The sequence below is a fragment of the Protopterus annectens genome, chromosome 1.part1, assembly GCF_019279795.1.
Source record: "Protopterus annectens isolate FY-2018-M chromosome 1.part1, PAN1.0, whole genome shotgun sequence".
In the NCBI taxonomy this organism is placed as follows: Eukaryota; Metazoa; Chordata; order Ceratodontiformes; family Protopteridae; genus Protopterus; species Protopterus annectens.
Window position 1 is genome coordinate 1295475935 of NC_056726.1, and position 14832 is coordinate 1295490766.

General features: G+C 36.1%; 1 protein-coding gene across 2 annotated transcripts in view; it reads left to right on the forward strand.

Moving 5' to 3' along the window:
* SLC22A23 (solute carrier family 22 member 23) overlaps positions 1-14832 on the forward strand; it is a 1393214-nt gene that overhangs the window by 854222 nt on the left and 524160 nt on the right. The gene's annotated exons all lie outside the window — the stretch shown is intronic.

The following is a 14832-nucleotide window of genomic DNA, read 5'->3' on the forward strand; positions in this document are numbered from 1 at the left end:
CCATACAAAACATTCCTTTGTCATCCTGATAAGACTTAATGGTTTTAGGAATGGGCATACTTTTATTCCATAAAATAGCCACTCCTCTTTTTCTGAGTGTGCTCTGAACTAACCAATACTGTATACTTATTAGTGGCTAGTTTATCAATATCTTTTTTCAAGAGATGGGTTTCTTGCAGGAAGACTAGATTGGCCTTGTGTAAATTAATGTATCTTATTAGGCTTGCCCTTTTACACGGATTATTCAATCCATTAATGTTTAAAGAAATTCCTTTTAAAGATGTCATTTGGCATTTTTAAAACTCAAGAATCTTATGATCGAAATAACAAATAACAAGATAAATAATGTTACATCTCCTCTTTTAGGTATACCTTTAAATATAGCTGTATTTATTAAATCTCTTATGGGATTTTGTATAGGATTCAATTTTGTTTGTAGTGACAATGAGTGTAGAAAATATATTGTGGATGTCAAAACTATATACATATAACAATGAACAAGTGAAAATAATGTAAGGATTAAACCTTGCATCCAGCCTGGAGTTGAAAACTCCAACTTAGAGTAGTATTTACTACTCAAGTTAACCCCCTACCCTAAGCAGCAGTACCTCAGCTACCACCTTATCAATTTAATACTAGTTATATTTAACTGAGGTTAACAGTTTTCAATTCAATTATCTATCAAGACAAAACTACACATTTGGTAAAACAGCATCATATAAACTAAAATAAACTTTTTTTTAAAAACTGTTCATACTACTATATAGATCTATGTATTATATAACACTTGTATTCAAATAGCATTCATATAATCTTGATGTTAGAAATCAAGAGGAGAGAAAATTAGGTTCTAACATTCATTTAAATCAAAAACTTTGGCCAATATGATTCAGACATTACATATATTAAGATGCATCTATTTTCTGTCATGTGAATACTATTAACAGCTTCCAAAAAAAAATCTTGAATTGTTTGTATATGAGCATTTACTTAAACTCATTATTGTCAATAAAGTAAAATATTGTATTCATAAAAATTATTATAAATCATATTGCATAGTTATGCAAATTCTCAGAAACACTTGCATTATTAAAAAAAAAAAAAAAAAGCCATCACACACATACACACAGACACACACACACACATACACATACACACACACACACATACACACACATATATATATATATATATATGATCTCACTGAGTTGTGTCTTTGTTGAGCACTATCCTACTTGCTGTCCCTAGAATAAATCTGTCTGCTTTATAGAAAATAATGCACAGCAAACACATTTTAGTAACCAGATTTTACAATCATGCTAACCTACTGCTTTAAAATATATCACATGACATTTCTTCCAGAATAGAATTATAAAATTGTTTATGCTTGTCAATCAGATGAATTAAATGAATTATAATAAAGTATATGTTTGGAACAGAAGTTTTTAACACAGATTATTATGCTGCTGTTAAGTAGATTTTCAAAAACATTTAAATAAATGTTTCATTTTCTATACCTTCTAAAATAAGACATTTACTTACTACAAGAAACTACATCATTTAAACCCATTATAACTGACATATTTTATGAATAGAGTATTTTTCCTGAATCTGTGGTGTGTCAGTATGATAACTAGGTCAGAGGTTATACTAACTGCTTTCAGTTTCTCTGTGAGAATTCTGTGAGTTGAAGCTTTTGAAGTAGTTCATGGACACTGTGCATGAGACAGCCCACATCCCAGATTGTCTCCCTTAACATTTTGGCGGGAAACTTATTAAAACTTGTGACAAACATTCATTTTGTCAATAAAGTAAAATATTGTATTCATAGAAATTATTATAAATCATATTGGATAGTTATGCAGATTCTCAGAAACACTTGCATTATTATATAAAAAAAAAAAGCCATCACACTCACACACACACATACACACATACACACACACATATATATATATATATCTGATCTCACTGAGTTGTGTCTTTGTTGAGCACTATCCAACTTGCTGTCCCTAGAATAAATCTGTCTGCCTTATACAAAATAATGCACAGCAAACACATTTTAGTAACCAGATTTTACAATCATGCTAACCTACTGCTTTAAAATATATCACATGACATTTCTTCCAGAATAGAGTTATAAGATTATTTATGCTTGTCAATCAGATGAATTAAATGAGTTATAGTAAAGTATATGTTTGGAACACAAATTTTTAACACAGATTATTATGCTGCTGTTAAGTAAATTTTCAAAAACATTTAAATAAATGTTTCATTTTCTATGCCTTCTAAAATAAGACATTTACTTACTACAAGAAACTACATCATTTAGACTCATTATAACTGGCATATTTTATGAATAGAGTATTTTTCCTGAATCTGTGGTGTGTCAGTGTGATAACTATGTCAAAGGTTATACTAACTGCTTTCAGTTTCTCTGTGAGAATTCTGTGAGTTGAAGTTTTTGAAGTAGTTCATGGACACTGTGCATGAGACAACCCACATCTCAGATTGTCTCTCTTAACATTTTGGCGGGAAACTTATTAAAACTAGTGACAAACATTCATTTAGTAGTGTAAATGTATGTAAACATGACAAAACCTTCACAATGTATTCCACAGACCATTACAGCCTCTTACTTCTTTTCAGAAAGAGAAACAAATTGAATCACAGCTTGCCATTAAATCTTCAGATATTTTGACTGGTTATGAAACAAAACATTATAACTGACATATTTTATGAATAGAGTATTTTCCTGAATCTGTGGTGTGTCAGTGTGATAACTATGTCAAAGGTTATACTAACTGCTTTCAGTTTCTCTGTGAGAATTCTGTGAGCTGAAGCTTCTGAAGTAATTCATGAACACTGTGCATGAGACAGCCCACATCTCAGATTGTCTCTCTTAACATTTTGGCGGAAACTTATTAAAACTAGTGACATACATTCATTTCGCAGTGTAAATGCATCTAAACATGACAAAACCTTCACAATGTATTCCACAGATCATTACAGCCTCTATGTAAGTGAAATTAAGCCCAAAATTATCAACAAGCAATAAAACTCAACATTCTTCTCCCAACTCAATTTTCATACAAATCCTATTATTCACTGTGCCCACACAATCAAAAGCATTTCTATATATTAATAAAGAAAAGAAAAAGAGTAGAAAATAAAAGGGAGTGATGCAGAAATAAAAAAATGTAAGAGAAAGCTGTAAGAAGTATATACAATGGAATCTTACTTACTGTTTATATTAATAGAGTTAAAAATAAAACATATTATTTACTCTTATTTAGTTCTGATTATTATTAGTTAAAGCATAACAGATTATTTACAAACAAGCATAAGCAGTATAATCAAGAAAGTATAATTAGAAATAGCATTTGAAGAACTTATAAAAACTTTTACAAGGAATAAATATGTTATTATTCTATTAATGATATTTTCATTACTGTTCACTCCTGCCCTCCCCACCCTTTACCCACTACATAATCTAAATAGAATGTCATTGTTTAAACAAAGAAAATAATAAAAGGAGAAGGAAAAAAAAAGGTAAAGATATAAAAATGTATCAAATTACTAACCTTGCTTCTTTTCAGAAAGAGAAACAAATTGAATCACAGCTTGCCATTAAATCTTCAGGTATTTTGACTGGTTATGAAACAAAACATTTCTTTGCACATAGAGAATAACTTTGATTAAATCTTTTCCAAAATATTTGTGGCTTTCTGGAAATGCAGGAACTATATTCAAAAGATTAATAATGAACTAAAATGATGAGAGAAAAAAACATATAACAAATCATTTGTTTTTAGTCTCTTCTTCTTCTCTGAAGTCTTCCACGAAGCTTCAGTTGCCAATCTCTTTAATGAAGAACTAGCCCATTCCATTTCTTCTATTTTATCCAAAATCCTTTTTTCTTTGACAAACAGTAAAGCAGAGTCTAAATCATCGAAAACCTTAGGACCATCAGGAAGCAAGATTTTAAGCTTGGCAGGAAACAGAAGGTATGTTTTAAACTGTGCTTTTTTAAGCTCCCTTATTAGTGGCAGAAAAACTTTTCTTTTAGCTATTACCATGGAAGAATAGTCATTGTCAAAACGCACAGTAGTCTCATTAATCTTAACAGGAGCTTTAGCCCAAGCAGATTTAAGAACCATCTCTTTATCAAAAGATGATAGAAATCTAACTATAACTGATCTAGGATATTTTTTGTTAGAGTTAGTATTAGCTATAGATCTATGTGCTCTTTCGATACCAAAAGAGAATGCTTCTGTTAAGTCTAAAGTTTTAGGGAGCCAAGTTGTTAAAAAAGAAGTAATATTGTTTCCTTCAATATTTTCTGGCAGTCCAAAAATCCTAATGTTATTGCCTAGATCTATTTTCCAGGTCATCCAGCTTTGTTTGTAAATGTGTATTTTGTTTCAGCAGAAACTCAATGTTGATTTCCTCTTCTTGGATTCTATTTTCCATGTCATTCACAGCTTCTTCTATGCCTGTCATCTGGATCTTCTGTTGTTGCAGGTCTGTATGTAACAGGTCTATTTGTTTTGTAGTTTTTCTATGAAGGTGTCTATTTTAGTATCCATTTTATCCATTTTATCAGTAAGTTGCTGGATTATAATTATCAGAGACTGAAGTTCTTTCTTGATGCTGGAGTCTTGAGAATTTGTCTTACTGGAACTCATTTCAGACTGATAAACTGACAGGAAAATTTCCACAGTGATTTCTGACAGGAATATTGTTAAGATTTCCTTTCTTTTTTAGATATAGTTCAAGAATTATATAAAACAAACGTATTTAGAAAGAAAATTACTTCAAAAATTAATTTTTTAAGTAATTAATTCCTGTCAGTGTAATGAAATTGGTGGATCTGAAGAAATCTGCTGCTATCGTGTGTTCATCCTTGGCCACGCCCCAGTTCACTTGCTTTCTGAGGTAAGGACTTCAGAAAGAAGAACTGGTAACTTTTTTGTTAATTTCAAAATCTTTTCTAACATTATAATGATGTTCGTCTTATAACTCACTTTTTTTACAGACTGACAAATAAATTGTGACTCCTGGCTAGTGAAAATATGGCATTGGTTTCTAACTTTGTCTTAATAATACTACATATTACTACCTTCTGTCAGAATACTCCCTACTTATCACCTGAAAATTAAATAATTTTGCTTTGTCTGATACTTGCCAGAAGCCATGTTTTTCATGAGTGCTGTGAACTAATATTTACTTTCCTTGTCTGATTCCTGCCTTGCTGTTGCCGTGAACTTGGCTAAAGGAACACCATCATCTGTGTTCCAGACCTATATTTATACTTTTCCAATAAGAAATGTCATAGTATGACAAACACCTGTTATCTTATTCTGCTGCGAGGCTTGACAAATGGATATCATTTGTACTAGATCCTGGTCTGACTCAAATAGATTTGTATGTCTTAAGATATGAAGATAGTGCTTATTAAATGATTTTTCAGTTTTTTTAGGTTTTAATGTTTAAAACTCTTTATATGACTGCATAAAGAAAACTTGTTTTACAGCATTTACAATTTTCAGTTAAAAGTATTCATTAGCCTGACTTTGTGGTGGTATTGTTTCTTTCTCTGTAGAGATTCAACATTAATTAAGGTTAATGCATTACAAGCATGCAGCTTATGGGCATTGTGGAAACAGCATGACATACTTTTGACAGTAGCCATCAGGCAGGGATGACAGGCATTCTCCTGGTTAAACTGTAGTTAACCCTACATTTCTTAACTTTACTGTAAGCAAGTCCTGCAGTGATGGTAAGTGCTAGTGTTACCGATGTAAAAAGAGCAGTTATATTACTGTCATAGGCTCATAGGTTACTAGGGTAGAGTCCTTAAGAGCCTAGCCATGTTAATCCCAACATGCTCCATTGGTTAGATGGACATAATTCACAGAGCGAGTCTAAGATCAACAGTTCAACACTGACTGCTCCTATCCATGAGGGACACGAGTTCCATCCCCAGGTTTAATTTGCAGTCTTTCATACATGTGTCTAGGCTTCTCTTGAATAGTGTCAGTGAGGATCTCTGCTTCACGTGAATTGGAAGTTTATTCCAGAGGAGCAACAATGTCTGGGAGATATATCTGTCTCTCCAGCATGTCCTGTTAATGTCACAGGCTAGGTTAAGATCCCTAGAATGAGTGACTCTTGTACCATTTGACTTGCTGATTTGCAGCATTCCCATCAGGAGAGGGTGGGAGACTGTCATGTAGGCCAGGCACAAATCACATCTCAGCAGCCTATACGATACAGAGTGCAGTGACGATGCTTTCAGTCTGTCCACGTAAGCCATGGTTTGGAGACCCTGTATTTTCTTGCTGAGAAACATCCGTGGTCTCTCCAGCTGCTGCAGGAGTCTAGTGAGGTACATGCAGAGGGGAGCACTGTACTCTATTAATGGTCTGATGAGGATCAAGTACAGTCAACTTATAATAGGTTCATAGGTTCATACTAGGCTATCTGCCCGAGGGCATTTACAAGCCTAGAACTATACCCATTATTTTGCTGTGCCTCTGTTGAGCAGTGACACTGAGGTAATCCCTGGGGTATATCTGCGATCTCCCATCCATCCTTAGATCTAGATGCAATGCCCGTATTTATGAGATATGCAACATAGAAGGCTATCCTTACCAGTGTAGAAACTTGGTGGTCAAAGTTTACATTGATATTTACCTGTGTTCCCAGATCTCACACCCTGGGGTTGAACTTGGGGAAGGGGGGAGGGTGCTATCATTGTTGTAATTAACAGGGAATTCCACTGTGCCAAAGGGGATAATAATGCAGTAAGTTCATAGTTAATTACTAGGCTAGCTTTCTTAAGAGTCCATTCTATATCTGATTTCCTTCCCCAAGGTGAGAATCAAACACTGTACCTTGTGTCTGTGAGTCAAACACCTTAACCATTTTACCAGGCTCCAATCACATCACATCTATAAGGGGAGTACATTTGCTTCTTATACCACAAATATAGTTGAGAGAACAAATCTTACTAGTCCACAGTGAACCCTAATCTTAGCAATCACTGAGAACCCACCTCCTATGCATTGGATGTTGGATTAGGGTTCATGAAGGGAATACCCCTCCCAGAAGTGAGCGGGCATCCTACATTCTTACCCCTCCCAGAAGTGAGCGGGCATCCTACATACTTAGTCCATTACATGTCCCCTTCCTCACACTCAAGTCAGTTGTGTGTGGGGGATGTTAGGTAGAAGAAAATCATGAACCACCCCTGAGGGCTGCCTTAATGATGACCCCTCCTAGTCAGCCCATATCCTTATGAAGGAAACTAATGGACCTGGAAGGGAGCTGATCATCGAATGATTTGACAGACAATGGGGGTAAAGTAAATAACTGAATAAATAAATAAAATCATCCATTAGTCTGTATTATAAAACTGTATTAGTTTATATTATGGTGCTTCTTTTTATAACAGGTTTCACTAAGCAATCCACTAAAGTATGTATTCTGGTATTTTAAGTCACAGGCACACAGCAATTTCTTGAAAAATATGTCATTTATTGTGCAAACATAAAATAAGTTAACTTTATCAGGGAGAAATCAGAATTGTAGCAACAAGTAAAATAAAGCAACAGATCAGATTATTAAAAGAGAACTCCACCCAAGTGTCAAGCTTTGCAAAAAGTGACTTTTCTTTCCTGTAATCCATTAAGCATGCCACATAGAGAAAATGCATCATTTAATAGGTATTCCATTTGTTTCATGTCTGAACATATTTCTGTTTGCCTTTCTTTCCTGCATCTTTCTCATCATCTGTTACATTGTGAAGGCCAATAGGAGTGGCAGAGTAATTGGGTTCAGTTACTTATTCTAGCAACAGAGCCATTAAGAAAACAATGGCTCTTAAACAATTGCATTTAAATGGGCCTTACCAGTCATACATTGCCAATATCACTCCGGATTAATCGTGTAACCTGAAGTCTGAACAAAAGCCAGATTTTCAATCTTAGTTTGAGATACAAATAAACAAGAAAACTACAACCTGCACTTATGTTTTCTTATTATAAATTAGTTGTCTTTCCTTTAATCACACTCTGAATGCTACAAAGAAGGAACATTTTTCATTTTACTCTTCTGATTTTCTATCAGTATTTGATTTTTCATTTCTTCTACACTATATTTTCTGTAAAAGTGCACGTTTGTTCTGGTATTTTGTTACAACATTTTTACATTGCATACACTCTTTTGTTGAGACCTGTCAGTGAGATGGGGAAGGAAAACCATCATCAAAAACTCTAATTCTGGCCACAATATTAAAAACTGTGAGTGCAATGCAAAGTAGCTCAGCCCAAGTAGGACATATTAATCACAGGTGTCTGACTTCTCACACTTATAATATAGTTTTTACTTTAAAAATAACAATAAACAGTGCTGCATTTTCAAGCCTGTTATTCAGACATTCCTAAAATGCTTTATCAGAGATGGCCACTCATAAAAGTCAAAGGAATCAAAGTAATTTAAAATATGCATTGATGCTGACAGCCGAAAGTTGGCAGTCAGTACAGTTGGTAGCTGATAAGAGATAGAACCACAATAAATTATCCTTTTATTATAGGGATTTCTTTCTGCCCCTGTAAAATGGCACCAGGAAGCTGAAGTCATTGACTGTAAAACAAAATTATGCTACTCTTGTCAGCTCCCTTTCAGGCTATTTTGAGGTATAACAAATTATAAACTAATAACAAACATTTAGTTGATACAGAGGCATGATGAAAAAAATTTTTTTTCAGTTTTGAATATGATTTCTCCTTTAAATAAAGCAAACAGTTCATTTCATTAGTTGCCACGTGGCAGTGTTCAAGTTCAGCTACAGATCAAACAAATTCTGATGGTAAGAGTCCCAAATGCACCACATGATTCTGACTTGGCCAAGAAGGAAAGTCTTTACCAACAGTCACGGGTTAATTAAATGTCAGATTCTCTGTCATCAAGACTTCCACTGCTTTCTCACATCCACATGCTCTGACCTCAATTTTTCCTTCCTTTCCAAAGGTACATTCTAGACTCCTCTGGATTCTTGCTGCAATAGCTTCTTCCATGTTGTTCCTGACCTGGCTTTAAAAAGATATAGCTGCATAACCCACATGAGTTACCTTATCTGTGAGTAACTTTTGTTAAAGTGACCAGTCCCTACTTCATCATTAACTGTCAGCTTCTTCCTCTAATAACTCTATCCACCCTACACAAACACTACATCCACTTTCCTTTATAGCACTGACTGTCATATAAACATTCTTTCCTAGGCTTCATTTAGTGGGTCTGTCATGTTATGTAAGAATATACTATTATTTTACAGAAACATCTGTTTTTTTTTTGTTTAACTCACCTTTGGAAGATAGATCACACACTGTATTTAGTGCTCCATGAAGAGAGGTAAATGTGTATGCCATTGCCACCTGTTTAAAGCATTTCCTTTCATTTGTTAACACTGCACATTTTAGCAACATGGAAAATAATTTGCACTTCCAGTATTTGGGCATATTTGGTTGTATTCTCAAGACTGGCTTTGGATACAAGGGCATTGCTGAATGAATTTATGCCATAGGCTTTAAGCTACAGGTGAGAATATTTCCCTGTATTCGGAGACGGACTGTTTCAAGTCTGAAAGATATATGCAAATGGTATGCATATATACACAGTATCAGATATTGAAAGTAATGGATAAGCAGTGGGTTGTGCCCAGGGTGGGATGTGGCCTACAGAAATGGAGAGTATTGTTGCAACACATAGTTGGTATAAGTGATTCACAGATACCTGGTGAAACCCTGTAATGTAGGCCACAGACAAATACTACAGATATAAACCATCAGGCAGAACAATGCTTTAAGAACTGGGTAGGGAGGGATGTTTGTTGTGCAGTATTGTGCGCACTAGGTGATCTCAGAGAAATCCAGTTCCAGCATAATCCATTTCTGTTTTTTCCTTTCTTTTTACATAATTTCTAATACTCTTATCTCTGGGGTCTTCAAATGTGGAAGCCCTTAGGAAGTAATTCTTGATTAAGAAGTTTTGATGGGACAACATATACAGACAGAAGTGCAAACACAAAATCACGGGTGGATCCCAACTAGCGGTTTTGGTAATATTTCAGCAGCTTGTACATCTAGTGTGTTAAGTAGTAGAGAAAATTCTCTAAATCTGTTAGCATTCTCTTTTTGCATCTGTGCTGACATTTTTTTCTTGTAGTTGATGTTGCAGTTAAAGCGTGAAATTGTACTATTTTATAAAGAAAAGTACATGTGATTTATTTTTTTCTGAGTAGTTTTTACCTCCATGCCTGTCGGCCATGAAGCCTCCCCTTGTTTGGACAGAATCTGTTTGTTCCTCTGCTCTGGTTATTCCATCCAGAGTGGAGGGGAAAGATGTCTGAGAGAGGCTATCATTCAGGCAACCATGATGGTGCTTTGTGATCTCATGGGCATCCCAGTAATGTGAGCATTCTTTTCTGAATGACCTAACCCCAATGGCATGGTGTTGGTGGAGGGAGGGGATGCAGAGAACAAGTGAACATCACCACCATGGTGAATCACAATGCGCTGTTCTTGCAACAGCATGCTTTCACATACTCACTATAAAAGCTACCACCCATCAGTGGCTTGGTGAGCAATGCTCCATTTCCCATGCAACTGTCTGCATTCACCTATGCCGCTCTCTCTTTCTCTCCCCCTTGGAGGACTTTGCACTCCTCCCTGCCAACATTATCAGACACCCAAGACACTAGCTAAGCTCCGGTTGCCTTGGTTATAGTCACAGCTGTACTCCTCTATACCACCAGGGCTGTCAATCATACATATGATTTTGAAAGGGATGCCAGTGCTTTCCTGGATGTAGATTGAAGCATCTGTCTGAGTCATAATGATTCATATATATATTTGGCAGAAGTTATGCACTGTGCATGCAAGAGCCACTGTTTCCATAGAACTACAAGCTGGAAGTAGTATACACTGCTGATTATTGTGAAGCAATAACTGGGGCCGGAATAACCACAGGGAAAGGCAGAGTGCAATGGTGTGATGAAAGTCATGAAAACAGATTGTGAGGCTCCAAGAGGAAGAAATGAAGGGAGGTGACATATGCAGACAGAGAGGGCTGTCTTTCCAAACAGTCCACCCGATTCCAGGGACTGTTTCTCACTAATGACATGGACAGGGTGCAGAGAGTTTGTTTAAGAGTAAATTAATTATACAAGTCATCATTCAGGTTTCTTTTCAGTAGAAAGTGCACTACATAATTATGTATTCATTAAAAGCAATCGAAAGGTGGTAATTATATTTATTTATTTTACATTTGTTGACCAGGTTAGTCCGGCTCAGCTGAGACCCAGGAAGAAAAGCTCTACTAATTTACAATGGCATTGTATAAGTAAAATGTAATTGTAGAAGTTAAACATGACAAAAATAAAAAAAAAGAAAAACGTTGACATTTATAAGTAGAAAACAGTAAAAGCACAGTGGCAATTTACAGACTTCAAGTTGACATTACACGTTAGATATGTGGAGGGACAGTATGCAAGTATATCATACAGTATGCAAGTTTGAAATATAGTCAGAGGTGGCCATTAGTGAAGAGCATAGCGGCAGTATTTAAGAAGATAATATTTTTAGGTCAGAGTAACAGAAAGATTAGATAGTTTAGATGTCTAACATAGCTAACACAGAGCAGAAATAAAAAACAGTGAAAGGCAGATAGTATGCTACAGTAGGAGAGGGGGACAGTTTATGGAGGGTGAGTACAGTAGCAAGACCAGTGATTGTTTAGGTAATCTTTTGGTGGCTGATTTAAATTCATTGAGTTGATCAAGTGATCCATTTCCAATGGGAGTTTGTTCCAAGGGATGGTAGGGTGGTAGCTATAGAGATTTTGACCAATTTTGCACTTAGGTTTATAGATTTGTAGTAGGTTTTGGCCTGAGCTTCAGAGAGTTCTAGGAGCATGGTACAAGACAGAGCGGATAATTTGAAACTGAGAGAGAAGAAGCTGATGGGGAAATTCAAGCCAGTTTAAGTGTTTTAAAGAGAGGCAGTGATGAGAGCTATAGCTTTGATTGGCAGCAAATCTGGCCACTTTGTTATAGCTATTCTCTAACTTAGGACAGAGGTTTAGAGGCTGGAGAGGTTCTGAGAGCTGTTCAGAAGCCTTGATGGGAGATGGGTATGAGAGAGGGAGACTTTAGCTTTAGCTTTGATAGGAACTTCTTATTTCTATATAAGAGGCCACATTTTTGATGGGTTTTCTTAATACAATTCTGAACATGCAAATCAAATTTCAGTTGGTCATCTATCAAGACCCTTAGAAGTTTTGTGTTGGGTTCAACTATGATAGGTGTTTTATTTAAAGAGTGGATGGCAAAAGTGGATTTAAGATTATGTAGGTTTTTGGAGAGAAAAAGTAAGAGTTTGTTTTTTTAGAATTCAAAGTTAGCTGATTTTTAGAGAGCCAGGACTTGACAGAGTTAAAGGATTTCTGAGTAATATAATTCAAGTCAGACAGGGTGTTGGCAATGGAGATGACTATAGAGTCATTAGCATATTGGAAAAGGGTTGACTGAGGGGAAGGAGATGTAGAGTTGATTAGTAAAAATATTGTAGAGTTGAGGACCAATAATAGATCCTTGGGGAACACCCATTTTGACAGGGAGAGAGAGCAGAGATGCATTTTACTGATTGAAGGCAGTCTGTGAGGTAGCTATAGTAAATCGGGCAATGGTAGAGGTGGAGAAATTAAGGTTAATGAGTTTGCCCAGAAGAAAAGGTTGAGAGACTGTGTTGAATGCTTTAGAAAGATGTAGCAGTAAGCATGACACTAGCTTATTGTTATCCCTGGCCAGACAAATAGTGTTGATACAGAAAAGGAGGGCTGTAGTGGTTCTGTGTCATGTTGTGTGGGGATGAGCACATTTTATTGTAATAAATGTTCCATGACTCGCTTATGCACACATTTTTCCAAGATTTTCTAGAGAGGTGACAGGATGGCTATTGGTCTGAAATAGGTGATGTTAATGGAGATAACTCCTCCTTTGTGTATAGGTAGGGTATAAAATTATTTTCAAATAGAGGGGACTATAGATCAGGGAATGACCAGTTTATCAGTATAGAGACTAGGAGGGCTAGAGAGTCTGCTTCAATCTGAATGAAGTAAGGATGTAGTTTATCAGTAGATGGAGAACAAGGTTTTAGTTTGTGAAGAAGAGATTTTACATAGCTGGTAGGTACTGGTTTAAGGGGAAAAGTGTTAGTAGAATTCTGAGCTGAGGGAGGATCAGGTGGATTTTTAATGTCAGAATTTAAGGGGGCAGGCCTTATTATCTTACTAATGGAAATCAATAAAGTAGGAATTAAAGGCAGTTTCTTGGGGTGTATTGGTTGGGCAGGGGTTTGGAGATGAAGGGTTACCAGGATGAAGTATTTTCTTGATCGAGTGCCAGAATTTCTTGGGATTTAATCTTTGTGAAGTGGTTGGGTTATTATAGTAATCTTTTTTGTCTTTGTTGATATGTAGTTTTTCAAAGTTTTTAAGTTCTTTATATTTCTGTAAGTAAATGGGGAACTTGTTTTTACCCAGGTTGTCCATATTCTGTCACTAGTTGTTATCAAAGAGCGGGTAGCCAAGTATGATAAGCTATCAAATCTCTTAGGAGCAAATGACATTTTTCAGAAAGAGAAGTAGGCTGAAGATGGTAGCATATGGCATTCATTTCACTTAATTTAGATTTTATTGGTTACATAGGAAAGGTATGCCAGCATTACTGAAAATATACTTAAGTATCCAGGAACTCATGAAAAGGTGTTTAATAGAGACTAAAATGTTGACACTGAAGTTGAGATGGCACAACAGCACATTTGTTAAGGCAAAATATGTATGTTTGTGTGCACATGCACATGTGTTTGTGTATCTCTCTTGCACTTTATATATTTAATTATATCTATCTAGCTGTATTTTTTAAATATGGCTTCTCCCTTTCTACCAGGCCTGCTACCAGCAGGCTTCCTTTATCCCATGATTGGTATATTCACTCACAGTTCTAGCACTGGCAGGGGCAAACATCAAGAGCTGTGGAGTTAGGCCATCTTACTTAAGGAAATTGTAGTTTTCTTCAAATCCTGTAACACTTTTAGCAAAGGCACGCTCTCAGGGGACCCACAAAAAGGGACCTGCAATGCTGGCCAGATAGTTTATGTGTATTTGTAGGGTATGTCTGTGTGTTTGTGCCCATATGTGTGTGTGTGTGTGTGTGTGTGTGTGTGTGTGTGTGTGTGTGTGTATATATATATACATAGAAGATACATTCGCAAACACTTGTACAAACCTACACAGGTACAGCATATGTGCTGCATGGCAGGTCAGAGCAGACATCCTGGCCCTTCATGTTGTTATGCTCTGATCCCCTTCACCTGCCAGTAGTAGCACTGTAGTAGACTGTCATTACTTTCCCCTGAGGCTTGGGAAAGCCAGCTTTGGCTACTCATTGCCATCCTCCCCAACAGCTGGCCTCAGGAATCAAACCCAGGTGAATAGGACTGCAGTTGGGGCTTTATGCACCAGTACCAGCAGGATCCTATCACTGAATGAGACATTTTGATCCTGCCTATGAGGAATAAATTAGTGCTGTTAAGAATAGCTTGGGTGGCTTAACCATCATACAGCCTTTAGAAGAAACTGCCCCTGTGTAAGGAGGAAGTGCGTTAATGGAAAGGACAACACTGGGATCAGAGCAGTGCTGTCAACATGCAAGCGAGAAATGTATCTTGTTAACGTACGTGAAGACATTCGCTGAGTAATATAAGTAGG